The 14,909-nt window shown below is 39.1% G+C and overlaps 1 long non-coding RNA gene across 1 annotated transcript; it reads left to right on the top strand.

The window, feature by feature from the left end:
* The first annotated feature begins 11,195 nt into the window (after positions 1-11,195).
* LOC124866268 lies at positions 11,196-12,541 on the top strand. Its single transcript, XR_007037764.1, has 3 exons — positions 11,196-11,525; positions 11,601-11,668; positions 12,227-12,541. It is a non-coding gene; the product is annotated as an uncharacterized LOC124866268 (long non-coding RNA).
* The last annotated feature ends 2,368 nt before the right edge of the window (positions 12,542-14,909 follow it).

The following is a 14,909-nucleotide window of genomic DNA, read 5'->3' as shown; positions in this document are numbered from 1 at the left end:
TATATATATATATATATATATATATATATATATATATATATATATATAGAAAATGTTAGAAACTGCTTTGGGATTATTTCAATTACAATGGACAGGTAGATGGAAATGAAAGGAAAAAAAAGAAGCTAGAAAGAGAGAGAGATGAGGCAAAAAGAATAAGGGAGAGGAGAAAAGAATAGAGGAGAGAAAGAAAGATAAGAGAATACAAGAAAACACCCAAGAAGACTGCTTCTACACCTGTAGAAAAAAAAAATATATAACAACAGCAATGCTACAGAAATGTGCACGGTACTAATGAATTCAAGATGTATTAAGTGGCCACTGCAGCTCAATATAGAACATCTGTGTATCTGTTAACATCTGAATCTAAACACCTGTGGTGTAAGTGTGAGCGTGCTTGTGTATAAAAGGTTTCTCCATAACAACATGCAATGGTGAGTGTGAGGAACCACAGACCTGCCCCCCTGGACCCGAGATAGACAAGTAGGAGATATGAGCTACAGACATCTAAAGGCCCCCCAGAGCACAGAAACCCCAAGATGACCACCACTGGGACTCCCGCAACCCCCCCAGAGAGGAGCAGAGGAGAGCCCGAGGTGAACCAACCAGTAGCCACAGTGCAGAAGCCCCAGGGAGCTGCAGTGACGAGCCCACAGGCCCCTCCGGCAGCTGTTTACGCCGGATCAGATCCAGCCATGGACCCAAAGACCCAAGACCCCAGGGCACATCACTCCCTAAGCAGAGGCCCGACAGAACCAGGGGGCCCAGGCACTAGCAAGCAGCTCCCGAGAGTGAGCCGGCACACACCAAAGCACACAGCCCCGGACATCGAGAACCACAAGTACACCAGTGGGCAGAGGCAGAGGCAAAGCCTAAGCCGATCCAGGAGAGGAAGCAGCCCAAGACCCAACCTTGACACAGAAACAGGCACACACAGTCACAATCACACATTCCCACCCTCATGCATACACATAAAAACACTCACACCTACACACCCAACGTAAAGACACACAAAAATGAACATTGTACACTCACTCACACTCCCGATACATATTCTATACTCCCAGGTCCTGGTACCGATACCCCAAAAGGGGTAACCATACCCAGGAGGTGGTCTCCTTCATTCCGGGGTGGAGATAGGCAGACCGCCCCAGCACCAGTCCAGACTAGTGCGCCGGAACAGCAAGACAAGGGCCCCACTGGTCACTATTAAAGAGAAGCAGATGTGCTTGAAATTGTTTTCTTCTTGCGTTACCAATGACAACCCTCAAAGTAAAAAGCGCCTGACATCCAAATAGCATCACATGTAACAAGAAAAAGTGGCTCCTAAAAATGTTGCATCTGAAAGAACAGTTTTCTGGATCATCCAGAACCTCAAAGGAAAAGGTTTAGTTGCACTAGAAAAGGGTAGTGTCGAAGCCGTCGCTGCTTCCCCGGGTGCAGGTTTCAAAAGAGTGAAATAAACACAAGTACAATCAGCTTATGTTTGCCTCTGCAGAGTGAGAGAAAGATGCTCCAGTTAAAACTTGCGAGCCCAACTCTGCTATCCTCTGTTTCCAGCTCGTTTTATTCAGTCTTAAGGGTGTGTTCAACATATACATATATCATGTCACTCATGTATATAGCATAACATTTCCTTAGGCCCAAATAAGGAGTGCTTCTGGTTATTCTCTTCTGGCAAACTCATCCTCCCCTGTCTCCTTCACCCCCATCCTCCATCCATTTACGACCTTGCCCTCTCTCTACCCCTTCCTCCCTTGTCATTCACCAATTTATGACTTTGCACTTTCTATGCTTCTCACTCCCTATGTTTTCACTCCCCTATATCTGCACCTTCCAGTTACACACATAGATAGTTTATATTCTACAGTAGTGAAGCTTCAGGACATCCCAAATTATCCAACGAGCTTCAGGAGCAGTGCGTCATACAGTCATGTAGCATTGTAAGTGCAGCTTCATTGACGGTCAGGTAAGGTTTTTGAGCAACAGCACTGTGACGGGAAGCAAATGAAAAGAAAATAACATCAAAGATAGACCCAGGTTCTGCTGTTGCAGATGTTTTTGTCTGATAATATTCCTTACGATTGTTTGGGACATCTGGAAATTATTTTTCTGGAGAAGAAATTAGGAACATTAACCTGACACTTCTATTGTACCAACAGTGAAGCATCCTGATAAAATACATTTGAGGACCTCTTGTCATCTAACAGTTTTGGCTTAATCACAGTTCTGCGCCAATGAACTGCCATGAATTGAAACATCATCTGCTGTAATGCAGACGCTATGCTTCAGTCTGTATTGAAAAAAGAGTTGAGACAAAAAGGGAAACTCTCGATTTGCTGGTCTATAACGTTCTGACTCTCACCTATTGTCATAAAATATGGATTATAAACAAAATAATAAAATCCCAGATACAAGTGTCTAAAATTAACTTCCTTCAACAACTTCTGTTTTTCTTTGTTGTGACAATGCTTCCTGGTGGAAAGCCTCTTTATTTTTTCTGAAATGGTGCTACATTTGTAAGCAAAAATGCATTTGAGGAGCTGAGTTAAGTAGGTGGGGTTTGTTCATGAAAATGTTGTTGAATCCTCTCCACCAATGCCAAACTGCTTTTGGTGGAGGGAGTGTGATGGTTTGGGCACCATCTCCTCACTGGGAAAACAAGTGGCAATGCCACATCTTCAATACCAAACTCCATCCCTTAGGATGTGAATACTTGCCCCCAGAGAGCGGGGTTTATCAGGTATTAGATTCAGATTTTGGAAGTGGAGATGATGGAATCTGCACTCCTGATCTCAAACTCATTCAAAATTTGAAGGTTCTGCTTGGGTGTGCTGTTTGTATCAGAGTGACCAACACAATGAGCTCGGCTGGCATGCAAAAATGCTTGTACACAGTTCTTCTCCCACACTACTGTGGTCCTCCTTGTTAAAAGAGTAAATTGTTAAGCTGCCCATTTGGTTTGGTTTAATTTTAGGGTTAGTTAAGATACTGCACAGTATCTTTAAGCTCCAAGGCCACTAGCAGGCTACCCAGGCTTAGAGGGTAGCTGTCAATATATGTGAAAGATTGGTCCCGATGGTACTGATCCAAAGGTACTAGTTATATTTTACACTGGTTTAGATTATGTGCTCTCAGACTTCTCCCTACTCATAACAAAAATGACCCCTCTCTAATAAAGGCTCTTTATCATAGAACTTTGACGCCATTGTCTAATATCCAGACATCAAATGAAATTTACATGTGTAAATTACTCAATTTATTTATTGCAACATTCATAGCTGTTTACCTTCAAATTTTACCCACAACATTTTCTAGCATTCTGAACTTCTACACTTCCTGATTAAAATAAAAGCAAATGGGCCACTTGATCATTAGCATGTCTTCTCAAATATTCAAATTCTGTGATTTACATGTAGCTGAGGCTGACCCGGAAGTTAGCCTCGGCGTTGGTACATTCCCTTTCCGGTTGATTTTCTGAAATGTAAATTTGTTTTCTGAAATGTAAATTTGTTTTCTGAAATGTACATTTGTTTTCTGAAATGTAAATCTGTTTTCTGAAATGTAAATTTGTTTTCTGAAATGTAAATCTGTTTTCTGAAATGTAAATTTGTTTTCTGAAATGTACATTTGTTTTCTGAAATGTAAATTTGTTTTGGTACTTGTAAAAGTGTTTTGCACCCCCCGGCCACCGTAGATTTCCCCTCTAGTGCACAAAATCCATAGTCAGCATACGGTAGATGTGCAGTGTGCACCTGATGCATTAGAAAATGCTATGAATATGGATTTATTACAGTTGTACAATCTAGTCTCTTTATTATTTTGTAAATTAATGTGAGAAAAAACTGTCATCCTCTTATAGATAACAATTAGTTTCAGTTAATTTATAAAATAAATGTCTGTGAGCTGTTCTGTTATCTAGATGACACTGTGTTAGGTATTATTTAGTCAACTCAGAGGTAAGAACGATACAGTCAGAGTTACTTGTGACAAGGGTAGCCCACTTTGCAGTGAAACTACAAAGTTTTGACACCCTATCTCTTTATTTATATACACAGTTCAACAGACAGTTCAGACAGGGTGTATGTGTGTGAGACGGAAAGGAGGCTGGTTCACACAGAGATAACAATGATCTCACACACACAGGGAGGAAGGCATAGTGCAGGTGCCTTCCAACCCAAGGTTTTTACATGAGTGATAACAAGTTTTTGCACCCATCCAACAGTCCCTCCTTTTATCACAAGTAAAAACATTTAATATAAAAACGAGTAAGAAAAATACTTTGTATGAGCGAAAACCCACGGACGGTAAACAGATTATATTTTGTGGGAAATACTCATACGGCCCCGCCGCCCTCGGCGACCATTAAAAGTTAAATGTTGATTAATACTTGAAATCATAAAAATAAAATGATACTTGAAATCATAAAAATAAAATAATGATACTTGAAATCATAAAAATAAAAGAATAATACTTGAAATCATAAAAATAAAAGAATAATACTTGAAATCATAAAAATAAAAGAATAATACTTGAAATCATAAAAATAAAAGAATAATACTTGAAATCATAAAAATAAAAGAATAATACTTGAAATCATAAAAATAAAAGAATAATACTTGAAATCATAAAAATAAAAGAATAATACTTGAAATCATAAAAATAAAAGAATTAAAAAATCTGCCCTGTTTATGTCATCATTGTACTTTTTCTCATTTCACTTAAGCAACAACTTCTTCCGATTTTCTGCTGTAAGGTTATTTTATGAAATACAATGTATGAGTACACTCAGGCTTTTGATGTGATTTATTTACAACATGTCATCATAATCGTCCCCTTCATTTTCGTGCATTTCTACCTGGTTCAGTGTTGCATATGCCACCATGAACAATACCAGAAATTCTGTAGGAATGGATGTGCGTCATGTTCTTCCGTCAGTGTTCTGAGATGGGTCCCGTCTGATGTCCATCTCTTCTGGTTCGGTATCACCTCCTGTGGATCCTGCTTTAGACAGAGAAAGAGTCCTGCTACCAGAATTAAGCTCAGGCTTATCAGTCCTGTCCACAAGTTACAGAGAGCCATTTTATAATTGGGCGCAGATCAGCTGTTTTCTTCACCGGTTTGAGACGCTGGGCCATCTTTGAACCCGGACTTCCTCTGCTACCCCGTCGGTTGATCTGGCTCCTGTAATGGCAAAACTGGCTTACAGTGGCTTTTATGGATCCAGGAAGGCCTCTCTGCTATTTTCAGAGCTGTGGGCGTTGTCAGGAGTATTTGAAACGGCCCTTTCCACCAAGGAGTGCTCCAATCCTTCCGGTGGAGTGTCTTAATCAGGACCAGGTCTCCAGGCCTCATTCTGTGGGATAGGAGCAGAGATTATCGGCAGACCACTGGACATTTGTTCTTCTTTTGTCTGCAACATTTTATTCATCCACTCAGCTAATGAAGGTTCCTGTTGTGCTTTCTCTATTTCATTCATGGAGTAAGACCAGTTTGATTTGGAGTTATTCTCATCCATAATTTAACCAGGGATAGGCATTCGGGCCATGGCCTCCCTGTTTCTTCCATTGTTTTCCTTAATCTTTAACTGAAACCCTAATGCTTTAGAACTTAGTTCTATTAATTTATTTACAAAATGAGTTCCATTATCTGACCTTATAATCTGTGGGATACCATATGTGGGGAAGAAATGTGTCACTAGGTTCATCTATTACAACTAGGCAATATTTCTTCCCCCGTGTTTGCAACAAATTATGCATGATCTGCAAAAATGATTTGCATAGTCAGAAATATTTATAGTGTAGCATTAATGCTTTACCAGATGTGACATATTCCCCCCTTGACACGTGGGTCTTCCCAATGTGTCACTGTAGCCGCTGTGTTGTATAAATGTTTTGGGAGGATTGGTTTATCTTCTATCTGATAGATGTCATCTTTTTTCTGTGCTCCTCTCTTTAGCCAGGCCTTTATTTCTGTCTTGGGTGCTGACTGTTGGGCGTCTTTCAGCACATCTGTGTCTATAAATAGCAGATCTGACATTTTCTCTTTAATAGGTTGAAATGAGTTAGTTCTGTCCCTGATGATGTTTTAAAACCTCTATTTTGCCAAATCTTAGCATGGTGATGTACTGATCCGAAAACGTATTGGCTGTCTGTGTATATAGTAAGTATTTGTCCCTCATGTAATTCACATGCTCTTACTACAGCATATAATTCTGCTGTTTGGGCTGAGCATGTATTGGGTAGAGATTTAGCTTCTATTATCCTATCGATGGTTGTTATTGCATAACCAACTCTATTCTTTCCATATTCATCTTTAGATGCTGAGCCATCTACAAACACAACACATGAATCTGGTATAAGGGTTTGAGAAATGTCTTGCCTGGGTTTGGTGTCTTCTTCAACTTTTGCTTTATAAGAATGTGGTTTTCCATCTTCTGCAGTAGGTATTAGAGTACTTGGATTTAAAGGGCACATCTTTTTAGAGTTATGTTTGGCTGTGATAATAATAGCGATGTCAGTGTGATATGTCTTGCATGTAGCGTCAGGTGCTTCTCTTAATATTCCTGACTTCAACATATCTTGTATTACTGGCTTAGTACCTTCTTCAGCTTCTGGCTTTAAGGGGTATTGGCGGACTAATGGCCTTTTTTCAGATATTAGTTTAACCTTGTATGGTGGGAACCCCTTTATAAGCCCTACATCAGTTGATGATTGGGACCACAGTTCAGGTGGGACAGCAGCTAGGGCAGGATGCATGTTGCTCTCTTTGCTCTCAGCTAAGCCCTGTATTTGTCCCTCTGCCTCATCTAAATGTGTCCTTGGATGGACTTTGACTGTCCACGCCAGAATGAGCTTCCAGATTCCTGTATTAGGATCTACCTTTGACAGTGTCAGTGCTGTTCCTGCAGAGGTTTAAAGCCTCTGTTTTTCCAAATTCTTATTATTCTTTTTTATCATATTTTATAAAGTAAGTCCTTATTACATTTAAAAATGAGATCAATATTTTTGGTAGTTGCTATTATTATAAATAATGCTTGGTTTAGTTCTTATTAAAAATAAAAAATAAAAACTCACTCACTGATGAACACAAAAAATGAAGGGCATATTATATCTTATAATCTTAGTTTATCTTACCCAGTTTTATAGATACAACATATAGTTTCAGTCAGCTTTGTATTTAGTTCAAGTAACTAAAGTTTGTTTCAATTAACTCACGTTTTCTGTATTTCAGTCCAGTCCAGTAATTCTGTTAAGGTTCATTTCATCTTATGTTAAGTTTGAGTCTAATTCAATCATTTTGAACCTGACTGGAAAAAGTCTAAACATCTGTTAAAATCTTTTTGTTTTATCATAGAGAACTGACCTAATATTATTATGGTAATGTTGAGGACTCTAATTTTTACATAACATGAAACAGACATTTATTTCACAAAAACAGAAAGTCAAACACAGACATTTGGCCACATGAAAGTTTAAATAACCTGTTTGTAAAAGAATTGTGAAAAATTGAAGACGGATCTATGAACTTTCTTATGGTTATCAGTATTTTCAGTAGAGGTAGAACCTTTGCCATCTTTAAATGATTTTTTGAAAAAGATTCTGGAAACCTTATTAAGATATAAATTTGGCAAAGATCATCAGAACATCAGACCTTTATTAGCGCTTTTAATGTCCCTCAAAGATGCATTACAATGAAATCAGTCATTCCCATTCACACACATTCACACACTACTTACTTATTTCTCTGTCAGAGTAATTTTTATTTGCAAAGATTTGAACATAATTTGACTTCTATTATTCTTAAAATGCACATTGTTTCCTCATAACCCCTTTTGTTTCCACAAGGTCTGTTTTGAACGCTTCAATTCTTTTTTTTATTCACCAAGAATCAATAAGGTGGTCTTAGTGGGTCCACATTAAAGGTGTTATCTGTTGGGTGTCATGTTATCATTGTCAGGTCAGTGAGGTTCATAAGTCAGTCAGAACCTTGGTCATTTGTTCTGTGCACATAATGTTTCATAGATCCAGCCTATGATTAGTCAGCAAAACTTCCACCTATAGGAGAAAAATTGATTGTTAATGAATGAGCTGCATTTCCTAGGAACACTGTCTTCCTCCTGGATGAGCATCACCTGTTGAAAAACTTTCATCATTGTTTGTTTCACATATTCACTCAGATCTTTATATTATACCAGTAGGTGAAGTTGTTAGTATCTCATGTAGACTGACATATACTGTTGCATTTGGAGAAGATCTCAGATTAAATAAACTTAGTTAGAGCTTCAATCCAGGTTCATTTTGTGTCTGCAGACTTTAGCCAATTTTTCTTTTCTTTCTTTTTTTTTTTATACATAAAGAGCAAGATTCAAAACATTTTCAAAAGGCAGATTCAAGCACACAATCACCATATTAAAAGGCTCTACTTCTAGAGAATCACTAAACTTTTGGGGTCCGGTTTTGGCCCGCGGACCTTGAGTTTGACACATGCAGAGGTAGAGTTACAATTTTTTTCAGACCTTTCAGCAGAGACAGGCTTCTGCTGTTTGCAGAAGTTTTATCTTTGTTTTCAGGCAGCTGCATCTCTTTGTCAAGGTCGTTTCACAGAGCTGAAATTTAACTTCTCTCAAAGAGGAAAAATCAAGAATGCACACAATCTGAGCCAAATATGGAATTATTTCCCTGTAAAATGAATCTTTTGCATTTTATCATGATATTGTTGGTAGTATAACACCATAGAATGATTTTTAAAGCACCTGTTTCTCACTAATGCTTGCCTACAAAATCTTTTACTCTCAGATTACTTCTTTAACAACATTCTGTTCTCTCTTCTCTAGTCATTGTTCACTGGGTTGTCCAGTTGGACAGTTTCCATGTTGTCCACATTGTCACCTCCTCTTTTAACTTCTTTTACCACGTCCTCTAAAACCATCTCTTAGTCTTTATAATTTGGGGCTACCTTGGTATTCTAAACTGGGATGGGTGGCAGTCCGCCCCCCCCTTTATTTGTTTTCAGTTAAGCTGAAAGTTTTTTTTCTGTGCTTTTCTTAAGGCCTCAGTATTATGGCTATGTCAGTTAAAAGCTGCCCTTATTGTTGTTTTTTTTAAATTCATCTTTTTGTTTTAATCTGTTTATCAACTGTGAGCACTCAGGGACTGAAAAGTCCCCTTTGAAATTATAACCTGGCAAGGTTTTTTATTGTCTCTTGAATCTTTTGAATGCATAATCTCCAGTTTAAGATCCCCGTGTAGTTTTAGGATTTCAGTGATAATTAAGTTACCTGAAAATCCGTATTTTTATGCCATCGTGCACATATTTCTGTTAAATCAGAGCTTTTTCTCTGTTCTTCCCCCATTGTTCTTTGTTATTTTTCTCTTTTTAGTTTTCATTATTGCTAATTTTAGATCCCCTTGTAATTTTAAGACATCCTTTGTATCTAATTTGCCCAAAAACCCATGTTTTTTATTTTTTATTCCATCTATGACAGATCATACCTGCTCCTTTTACATAGTTCTCCATAAACTTTACCTCCCCTTCTAAGTCAATTAGTTTACTTTGTTTCTTCCCCATTATGTTTTATGTTAGTTTAATTATAGTATAAATGTCCCAGATAAAAGGTCACTGGCATGAGACTTTAAGGAGAGGACATTAACACGGCCTTCTACTGCGACTAATTCACAGCGGTGTTAATTTTCTGGAATGAAATCCGACCTGAATCTCCAAAGTCACCAGTACGTAGTTTTAATCTGGGCAAAAGAAAACACAGGACTAGCAGAATCCTGCTATGATTCTATTAAAATGCTTAGTCCTCCAAACACACACAACACAGTCACACAGTTAGTTTCAGGTACCTTGTAATTTTTTCTAAGTTAACTTGGTGTTATTTTATGAGCTCAATTTACTCCGTTCTTTTTACTTTTATAGCGCTTATGCTATTCCCTCGCAGGGGAATAACCCTTAGTCGTTTTATTTGGCCCCCTTCATGGCGGGGCCCTACCTTAATTTGTCACTATTCCTTTCACGGTGGAATAAAACCTTCCCAATGCAGCGTCCTTACCGGCGACGCACTACCAACGACTTTTAAGTACTTTTCTTCTTTTATTTATATAGCGCTTTACTCTATTCCCTCTCAGGGGAATAATCCTCAGTCGTTTTCTTTAATCCCCTTCACGGCGGGATTGTACCAAATTTGTCACTATTCCTTTCACGGTGGAATAAAACCATTCGAATGCAGCGTCCTTACCGGCGACGCACTACCAACGACTGTTAAGTACTTTTCCTATGAACTGTATTTTAAAACTGTCTCACCTCGGAGTTGACTTCTTGGTGACTCTTTGGACCCTGTGAGAGTCACCCCGCGCAGAGGAAGGCAATAACCCACTGGCCAGGTGTGAATTCACACACACCGGGACTTTCAGCCACTCCGGCTAAAGGAGGCTGTGCAGCGGTGCTTCGCTCGACGTCAGGCTTCCCCCACGGATCCCAGAGTCACTGTTAAAGCAAAGAGAAACAAGGTTATTGAATTAATCCGGCTTCGAAGGACCAATAAATGTTAGGTATTATTTAGTCAACTCAGAGGTAAGAACGATACAGTCAGAGTTACTTGTGACAAGGGTAGCCCACTTTGCAGTGAAACTACAAAGTTTTGACACCCTATCTCTTTATTTATATACACAGTTCAACAGACAGTTCAGACAGGGTGTATGTGTGTGAGACGGAAAGGAGGCTGGTTCACACAGAGATAACAATGATCTCACACACACAGGGAGGAAGGCATAGTGCAGGTGCCTTCCAACCCAAGGTTTTTACATGAGTGATAACAAGTTTTTGCACCCATCCAACACACTGTCATGTTAATTATAGAACATTGTGGAAGTTTTTATAGTGGAATTTTTTTTTTCATTTTCTTACATTACATCCATGAATTTCACAAGTTTCCTCTGATTTTTTTTTACAAACATTTTAATCTAAACTGCTTCTCCTAAAGCCAAAAGTTTTAACCATGTAAATGTTAGTTGTGCTGTAATTTCCCTCCAACAGCAGGCAGGGAAGTGGTGTTACTGGTAAGCTGAATGCATGAAGGTGTGTCCAGTTGGCACTAACCTGTATGTAACCCAATGTTAAAAACACAAGAAAAAAATGAATGATGTTGATTTATTGTTTTCTTCTACAACAAGATTAAAAAGTATAAATGGATTTCATGTCTTATTCTACAATAAGAGTTGAAAAGTAATAAAGTTAAAAATAAGTTAATAAATATGTTCATAAGTATAGATAAGAAATGCTAAAAATCTTTAAAAACTGTGAAATATGCCTTTAGTGATTGCTTTTAGTGACGGATTAAACAACCAATAGCTGGCACAGTCTGATTTCACATCAGCCAATAAGGTTGATTGTCCCGCCCCTTTAACGGCTGTGCTGAGATTTTGCTCAGATTGTGTTAGACACGCGAGCTCAGAGCTGACGGTTGTTTCCGCTAATAGCCTGGAAATCTTGTCAAATTCGATGAAGAATCTTGGAAATAGGTAAGAAAAACAATGTTAAAATAGTTTCGCAAAATATATAATTCAAAATAGTAAATCCGTTTTCTTAAATCTCAGAAAGCTTCCCTTGTGAACGGCTGAAGCCCGAAAAAATCCCCGTGTAGTCGTGTAGCATCGAAGCATCGGTGAGTGATCGCACGCGCTCGGCAGTTGGCTCGGTAAAATTGCTGAAAATTGGCTAAAATACCTAGTAACTGATCAAATTTAATAAAAATATAATTGTATTGTAAGTTTTTGTATTATTATTATTATTGTGTATGTTGTATTTTTTCTATGCAGTTACACTTATTTTTCTGTTAGCACATGTTCTAATATTTCAATGGTGCTAATTTATGGTTCATGGTGCTGTAATGTGCTTTTCTGTTGGCATTGCTTGGGAACTTTCTGTTCTGAGTCAGAGCTAATATGAGCTTCAAATTCACATTCTGATGTTAAATATAGTGTTATAGATGTACCTCATTGGCACTTTTAGATTGAAGTATATATATATTTTTTTACCACATATAAGCTCATTTCTTTAGTTTACTGATATATTGGTAATATTGAACTCTGATAACTTGAATATTGTTGTACAACATGAAAAAAACTTGAGAAATGATGAAAGATCTCTTTGAAATGTAGCTTAAGCTTTATTGATATTAGCATCCTGTATTTTAAGATGCTTTACTTTGGCCTTGTTCCAGGTCAGGTTTTTTGGTTATAGTGCACTTTTGGTCTGTGGTGCCTCGAAACCACCAGATCATCCTCTCCTGAACTTGGATGGCGAGCCCCAGCCCAGGGGACCGAGTGAACTGGTAGATTGTGACCCGACTGGTCACTGGCTGTGAGACATTGAATGAATATTTGACAGATGTATCGAAAAGACTGGGTTATTTATGTTATTTTATTTTGTTGTTTTTTTGGTTGTTTTTTTTTTAAACAAAGTGCGCAATTTTGGTTTATTTGTAAATGTAGATCCACAAATGTTCACTATATTAAACTCTACTCTTTTTCATAGACATTGTGTGTTCTCCTCTGTTGTTACTCACACCTAGGCTCCCGTGAATTTAGAAATCTTCTGATCAGGCCCAGTTTTCTCTATGCTTGTGTAGTGTTGGTATTAGTCATCAAAGTAAATTGATTTACCTGCCATCTACTATTATCAGGTTTAAATAAAGTAACCCTTCTAGTTGGTTACATGTACAATGGTATAAAATGAGAAAGCTTCTCTCCAGCCACTGGCACATCGGACTTGATGTGACAACCGGGCTGAATATGGGGAAGAAAGGCTGCGCTGAGCTTTTGTTACTACTCCTCTCCATGCTTGTGTTTTGGTTGGATGCAAAGATACACATAACTATTCATGTTCCTTCTCAAAGACTTGCATGGGACGAAGCAAGACAGTATTGCCAGAGTAACTATATAGACATGGTTACCTGGTACACAACAGACACAGACCTGATGACTATGGGGCTGAACGAAAAACTCTACAGTGAAGTCTGGATTGGTTTAAACCGGGATCCTGAACAACCATTGGTCTGGAGATGGATCAATGTAAAGTGAGTTTACATGTGATGCATTCTTTAAAATTACATTAAATTTACATATAATAAAATGCAGCTGACAACCGTCACCTCATTTCTGGGTTTGTTTCAGAACTGGTGAAGGCTTGACAGGAGACGATGTCTCTGAAAGTAGGAACTGGGCTTTAAGACAGCAATTTGGTGCCAGCTGTGGCTCTTATAACACCCTTAGTAAAAAGTGGCAAAGCATGTTGTGCATAACAGAGCTTCCTGCTTTGCTGACAACCTGGTTGTAGTGAATAAGAATAAAACATGGGAGGATGCTCTGAATCATTGCAGGGAAATGTCAACTGCATCATCCAAATATGACCTGAGCATTACCAACTCATCTGACTACAGCTTCGTCAGCGATCGGATCTACAAAGCCACCAGTGAGGAGGTCTGAAACCTGTAATATAATAGTTCAACATGTTCAACCTGACAATGAATAATTGGTGTATTCACTATGAAATTATTTCAATCTTGACTTGTGTACAGGTCCTTCTCAAAATATTAGCATATTGTGATAAAGTTCATTATTTTCCATAATGTCATGATGAAAATTTAACATTCATATATTTTAGATTCATTGCACACTAACTGAAATATTTCAGGTCTTTTATTGTCTTAATACGGATGATTTTGGCATACAGCTCATGAAAACCCAAAATTCCTATCTCACAAAATTAGCATATCATTAAAAGGGTCTCTAAACGAGCTATGAACCTAATCATCTGAATCAACGAGTTAACTCTAAACACCTGCAAAAGTTTCCTGAGGCCTTTAAAACTCCCAGCCTGGTTCATCACTCAAAACCCCAATCATGGGTAAGACTGCCGACCTGACTGCTGTCCAGAAGGCCACTATTGACACCCTCAAGCAAGAGGGTAAGACACAGAAAGACATTTCTGAACGAATAGGCTGTTCCCAGAGTGCTGTATCAAGGCACCTCAGTGGGAAGTCTGTGGGAAGGAAAAAGTGTGGCAGAAAACGCTGCTCAACGAGAAGAGGTGACCGGACCCTGAGGAAGATTGTGGAGAAGGGCCAATTCCAGACCTTGGGGGACCTGCGGAAGCAGTGGACTGAGTCTGGAGTAGAAACATCCAGAGCCACTGTGCACAGGCGTGTGCAGGAAATGGGCTACAGGTGCCGCATTCCCCAGGTCAAGCCACTTTTGAACCAGAAACAGCGGCAGAAGCACCTGACCTGGGCTACAGAGAAGCAGCACTGGACTGTTGCTCAGTGGTCCAAAGTACTTTTTTCGGATGAAAGCAAATTCTGCATGTCATTCAGAAATCAAGGTGCCAGAGTCTGGAGGAAGACTGGGGAGAAGGAAATGCCAAAATGCCAGAAGTCCAGTGTCAAGTACCCACAGTTAGTGATGGTCTGGGGTGCCGTGTCAGCTGCTGGTGTTGGTCCACTGTGTTTTATCAAGGGCAGGGTCAATGCAGCTAGCTATCAGGAGATTTTGGAGCACTTCATGCTTCCATCTGCTGAAAAGCTTTATGGAGATGAAGATTTCATTTTTCAGCATGACCTGGCACCTGCTCACAGTGCCAAAACCACTGGTAAATGGTTTACTGACCATGGTATCACTGTGCTCAATTGGCCTGCCAACTGTCCTGACCTGAACCCCATAGAGAATCTGTGGGATATTGTGAAGAGAACGTTGAGAGACTCAAGACCCAACACTCTGGATGAGCTAAAGGCCGCTATCGAAGCATCCTGGGCCTCCATAAGACCTCAGCAGTGCCACAGGCTGATTGCCTCCATGCCACGCCGCATTGAAGCAGTCATTTCTGCAAAAGGATTCCCGACCAAGTAT

Source organism: Girardinichthys multiradiatus, chromosome 3, assembly GCF_021462225.1.
Source record: "Girardinichthys multiradiatus isolate DD_20200921_A chromosome 3, DD_fGirMul_XY1, whole genome shotgun sequence".
Lineage (NCBI taxonomy): Eukaryota > Metazoa > Chordata > Actinopteri > Cyprinodontiformes > Goodeidae > Girardinichthys > Girardinichthys multiradiatus.
The sequence above is the reverse complement of the archived record's forward strand: the minus strand, read 5'-3'. Positions and strand labels throughout refer to the sequence as shown.